The following is a 6,748-nucleotide window of genomic DNA, read 5'->3' as shown; positions in this document are numbered from 1 at the left end:
AAAGGAAAGCGGCCTTGCTTAGTAATTGCATGTGTTGAAGGGGGTCAATAAAATTTAATAATGTGCGATATTCATTACTACAGTGCTTCAGCAAATATCACGTCTCGTACGTCAGAACCTCTCGCTTAAGCACCACTTGAAGAACACAGTAGGGAAGACTCTCTCTTGCCAGTTACAATGAAGAAGGACTTTCCTGGTTGTTTGTGACATGGGTTAGAAGAAAATTGCATAAAATATACAAAAATTTCTATCAATCCAGTTAAATGCACCTACTGTCAGTTTCAATGGAAATGGGAACATTGTTTCCGTCAAGGTATTAAATAACTTCTCATCACATGACGAGGAATTCAGTCGTCGGTGTGAGTAATTAATATTCTCACCCGATTTTATCTATTTAAATGATCTATCTTCCTAACTTCAATATGTAAACTCCTTCCAAATAACCCAGAATTCACCATATCTGGGTGTGTACACACGAGTCTCATTGGTGTCAGTTCAATAAAAAGAGTTCTACTATGATTTAGAAGTTTTCTTCTGTTGACGAACAGATAAGCCTGGATATTCTTCGAAGTATTGAGAAGATTGAAGAAGAGAATGACGTTAGATTAGAACCTTCTCTGGAATTCACCTGGATGGTTACCCGAGAGAACAACATCTTCACTTGTCATTGAAAATGAGAGCGACTTCATCTTCCGAAAACTTTGAATCTTCTCCAGAGTTCGCCTGGTCGTCACCCGAGAGAAGCTTTTCACTTCAGTCCCTCAAAGACTCCGTCTAGTTTGCTACACTTTTTGACACCAGGTGTAATGCAGGTGCATCCTGGTGCCAGGCTGGTGCAAGGACATTGCGTTCAATCAAGTAGATACTGTACGCAAGAATAGCGGTCTGCTGCTTTTAACGCTGAATTGATTGGTTAGCACGTGTCACGTGACATACACCACACTGTACACCGCTCCAGTGACTTGATTGGCGATATTTACCCAATGAACTTCTGATAGTGTGCTGACATTGCAAAAGATTTCAACAAATGTCATCCAGACAGCTACCAAATTGGTTAAAAAATGTCGAGAAATGAATACTGTTTGCTTCAACTCAAAAAAAAATATGCAACGAAATAGCCACCAATAGTGATGGCAACAGGACATTCCTTCCAGTGTTACTGCGGAACTGTTCTTGTTTAGCACCGTCTATGATGTCTTCTTACACCATTTGCTGTCAAGCGTGGAGGACTTTAACCCTAGATTGCGTGTTGTGTTACACCAATTAGGATGTTACACCACCCTTGGTGGCAACTCACGTGCATATTTATTAGAGAGCATGTAACGAGAATCATTTGGAATTCAAGTAGCATAAGGATTAAATTTTTAGTGTTTTAGGCACATTCTTTTACATCTCATAGCCACCTTTTTCAGTAGTATAAAATAGGATATTACTGGGCTACAAAAGTATGACCTCCCTCAGATTGGTTTGGCTACACTTAAAACTATGTCAAGATGCTTATATAAGCTTATTGTCTACAGTGTGCTACTCTGTCGATTCCAAGAATTTAGTAAAATAGTCCTCGGGGATTTCCCGTGAAAAGTATGACCCCCCCTCAGATTGATTTGGCTACACGTACAAAAGCTGCATCTGTCAGATTGTTGTCCATAGGATCGTAAAAAAATATTGCCCTCTTGGCATTGTTTTGGCTACACTTAAAACTAAGCCAAGATGCTCATATAAGCTTATTGCCTTTAGTGTAATACTCTGTAAAGTATAATCTTATTAGCTACATCTACACCCACACCCACCCACACCTACACCCACACCCACCCACCCACACCTACACCCATACCCACCCACACCTACACCCACACCCACACATATTTACTTCCAGTCTACTTGACAGACACCTGTGTGTTTTTTCCAGTTTTTTTAAGTATATAGTTTTATTAAGTATATAGTTTTTGATTTGAGCCCCAAAAAATTATATATAAATACCAAAACAAAAAATGGTAACAGACTAAGTATACACACTAAGTATACAAAGCACAGTGCTGAACCCAACTGATATTTTTTATTAAGTATATAGTTTTTGATTTGAGCCCCAAGAAATTATATATAAATACCAAAACCAAAAATGCCAAATCAGAAATATTGTAATCAATGCGATATCTAGCCCTAATTGGGATAAGCACCAACGTAATTGTGATCCTGAGAAACGCAAAATGCCCACTAAAATATGCCCAAAATGCCATAGAAAATTTAGCATGGCATACTTGAATAGGCATATAGGCACTTGTTCCGCACAACTATCTACATCGTCCCTACAGCCATCTACATCTTCATCTGGTCTAAAAAGAAAGCTTGTTACATCTGATAATACTAGACCAGCAAAGCAGCCATGCAAAGCACCCATTGATAGTAGTTTTAATGGTCAACTAAGGGATTACCGTTTCGTATCAGAGGCAAAATGTGATGTTAGGAATTTTTTGAATAATGTAAATTTTGATGTGCAGGCTATTCTAAATGCACAAAACGGCTCTTATAAGATATCCCTCAAATTGTATACTCAATATAAGAAACCAAACAGTACAAAATTTACACAGCCCCACATAACAAAAACTGTACCTGTATACTCAAATACAAACTTAGACGAAATACTAAGCAGGTTGATAGACCAATTGTGTATCAAACATTCTGAGTTTGCTGCTAAAGAATCAGGATGGAGTCTTTGTGGATTTCCACACAGGCTCTATGTTAATATTTCTGAATTCAGACCTCTACAAGGTTCTGCATATCTTCCTTTACCTGACAAAAAACAAAAAAGCCGTGGTTAACGTAGAAAATACCGACCAGAAATGCTTTTTGTGGTGTATTTTGGCGGCTTTGTTTCCAGTTTTAAATCATCCACAGCGAATAAGTCATTATAAACAGCACGAACATGATTTTGATGATGCTATGGATGGCTTAGAATATCCAATATTTGTCCAGAATATCGATAAATTTGAAAAACAGGCCAGAGATAGCAATGCCCGACCATTATCTGTTAATGTGTTTTCTGCTGCTCGTGGCGATTGCTTGATAAAACCTCTTAGAATCAGCAAACTTGATGATGACTCTGCCGTCCCGATCGATCTGCTCTTAATTGATAGAAAGGGTACATACCATTACACTCTGATATGCAATCTTCAGGCTTTAGTCAGAAAACAACTAGGCAAATCCAATAAAATATACAAGTTGTGTCGAAGATGTTTGACTCTATTTGATGGTCAAAAAATAGTAAATGGTGTTTATGAAGAGAATACCAAAATTGCAAAAAACAAGTTGGCCGAACATTTAAAATACTGTGGCAACCATAAACCTGTTCATATGGCTATGCCTAAACCAAACAAAAATGCCAAATTCAAAAAATTCGAAGCCTTGTTGCGGCACCCAGCATATATAGTCTGTGATTTTGAATCAAATCTCAAACCGCTTGCATACTGCAGCCCAGATCCCGAAGAGTCTTCAAGTACACCGTATCAACTACATGAACCTTCTAGTTTTTGTTATATGGTTGTACAGGATGGTGTTATTAGTAAAGCACACTTATACATGGGGCAAGATGCTATCAAAAAATTTGCATGTAAAATAGAAAATGTGTGCCGTCGCATAGCCTATGATATATTATTAAAATCAATACTTATGCTGCATTTAACAGAGGATCGGAACGAAGATTTCAACAGTGTCATACAAACGGCAAATATGAAAAAGCCTCTGTGTAGTAGCTGTAATATTAAGATCCGGAGACCAAAATTTGTCCCGATATTTTGTCACGGGGCATCCAATTATGATTTTCATCATCTGATCAGATACGAGGGGTTTGACAAGCAGGATTTAGATATTTTAGCAGAAAATGATGAAAAATAAATTGCTATTAGCAAGATAATCAATGTTAATGGCAGGCCTATACACTTAAGATTTCTAGATTCATACAGATTTCTGTCGGCTAGCTTGGCTACTCTGACTGGCCAATTATCTGATGCCCAATTCAAAATCAGATGTGACATGTTTACAAATTTGGACCTGAAATTGATTAGGCGTAAGGGTGTATACCCATACGACTATGTTACCGATTTTTTCCAAATTTGACGAGTGTGCTCTGCCACCGCAACAAGAGTTCTACAGCAAACTCAGACCCTCAGGAATTAGTGATGATGATTATTGCCATTCACAGTTGATGTGGACCAACTTAAAATGCCAAACGCTTGGTGATTATCATAAGAGATACTTGATACTTTATGTGACGCTCTTAGCCGATGTACTTTTGCATCATCGATGCAAAATTATGAGCTGGACCCGGTCCATTTTTACAGTGCTCCAGGCCTAGCATGGTCTGCCATGTTCCTAAAGACTAAAATGGAATTGGATCTGATCCAGGACCATTGCAAAGTCCCTCTAGTGCACTTCTTAAAATGTTATTTACCACGGCTATAGAAATATCTTAATCTCAGGGGATAGGTTCTTTATTCGAGAATTCCAAATAAGAAAGCGTTTTATAGCCAAGAGGATATAGTTAAATGCGGATCTACATTCTGAAAACTATACACAATACAGAGAAAATATATAGCGAAGCTTGTATATACATGTAAATATGCTGATTCCAAATTTACGTCAGTTATATTCTTCCTTCCTATCTTTGATTTTGGAAAAGGCTTCTTCTTCTTTTCTTCCTTCTATTTTTGGAAAAGACTTCTTCTTCTTTTCTTCTTACAATTTTGGGAAAAAGGCTTCTTCTTCTTTTCTTCCCTCTATTTTTGGAAAATACTTCTTCTTCTTTTCTTCTTACAATTTTGGGAAAATGGCTTCCTCTTCTTTTCTTCTTTCTAATTTTGGAGAAGACTTATTCTTCTTTTCTTTCTTCTATTTTTGGAAAAGTCCTCTTCTTCTTTCTAATTTTGGAAAAGGCTCATTCTTCTTTTCTTTATCCTAATTTATTTTCTTTCCTTTTAAAGTGTAATCTTATTTGTTACATATATGCGCTCGCTTTCCCCGCTTCTTTGGCATACGGTACAAGCTATACTTATATAAAGAGTAGGGTCGACTAAACTGACAATAGCGCCACCTCCTATGTAACGACCAAAGGGGAATAGCCCAGGATCGCTAACAGCAAGCGCTGCCTATGGCCCAGTGAGTCTAATAAGAAGCGCAACCGTAAGTGCTTCGGGGCGTCTAATTTGACACAGCGCCACCGAGGGACGGACAAATACAAAAGCTGACGATGTTCTCCTCGTCAGAAGATCAAAAAGGAGAGAGAGATACATTTCTGAATTCATTTGCTCACTTATTAACTTTTCTAATTATTTCATATATGAGGATATTCTTAATTATCTTAATTGGCTATATACAACATTTTATTCACTCCTTGTATAATTTTTATACTCTTCCTTTATATAGTTTGCATTTACTATAATATATATAATCGCTCTTCTCCGCTCCTAGTTTCTACACTGAACTCCGCTCTTCTTTATATGGCGTGCTGCCATCTATCGTTGCTCTCGGGAAACAGTTCTTTCTTGCATTTTTCATTGTGTCGTCGGAATTGGCACGTGACAACATGTATCTTTTCATCGAACATTGTATACGAGGGGGCATGGTACAATGTTCTCAAAGATATGCTAGAGCCAACAACAAGTGTGTTCCCGATTATGATTCTCCGCGACCATCGAACTATATACTTTATGTGGATGCCATGATGAAAAAACTGCCATATGCAGGGCTTGAGTGGGTTGAAGATTTCAACATTGAGGATCTTCAAGACTTTGATGACAGTGACTATGGCCTGTTCTTAGAGGTCGATCTGACAATTCCTGATAATTTGCACAGCCAGTTTTCTGATCTGCCGCCAATTGCTGAGTTCCAGTGTCCGTCTGGCTCTAAACAGAAGAAGCTGATGATGACTCTAGAGCCAAAACAGGGTTATGGCATATACTACAAGAACCTCCAGTTCCTGATGCGTCATGGTGTTCAAGTGACCAAGGTTGGCAAAGTCTTGAGGTTCAAGCACTCAAGGTGGTTGAAGCAATACATTGATACAAACACTGAGCTTCGAACACGTGCGGTAACCCAATTTGATAAGACCTTGTTCAAATTGATGGTTAATTCGGTGTATGGTAAGACCATAGAAAATGTCAGAAAACATACTGATGTCAAATTGGTTACCGACCCCAGCCAGAGCAAAAAATTGGTAGCAAAGCCCAACTTCAATTACAGAAGAATTTATGACGATAATCTGGCGCTTTTTAACATGAATAAAACAAAGATAAAGATTGATAAGCCTATTTATGTAGGGGCTGTAATATTAGAATTGGCCAAATTACACATGCTGGAGCTTTATTACGATGTGCTGAAGCCTTTTTATGGTGATGGTATATGACTGATGTATATGGACACGGATGGCTTTATCCTTGATATTCAGACAGAAGATGTCTATCAAGATATAGCAGACCCTGCATTGCTTGACTATTTCGATACTAGCGAATTGCCTGGACATCTGAATATTCAACCCCACAAAAAAAAGGAGCCTGGTAAGTTAAAAGACGAGACACTTGGCGATGTTATTGTAGGATTTGCCGGGTTAAGAGCCAAGATGTACAGCTTTGAAACATCCAGTGGTGCTGTCACCAAAAAAGCCAAGGGCATTGGTAGAGTAACTGTAGACAAAGAGCTCAAATTTGAAGATTACGAAGATTGTCTCAAATCATGTAGTACAATCAGAACATCAGAA

Source organism: Lepisma saccharinum, chromosome 2 (genome assembly GCF_977018435.1).
Source record: "Lepisma saccharinum chromosome 2, izLepSacc3.1, whole genome shotgun sequence".
In the NCBI taxonomy this organism is placed as follows: domain Eukaryota; kingdom Metazoa; phylum Arthropoda; class Insecta; order Zygentoma; family Lepismatidae; genus Lepisma; species Lepisma saccharinum.
The sequence above is the reverse complement of the archived record's forward strand: the minus strand, read 5'-3'. Positions refer to the sequence as shown.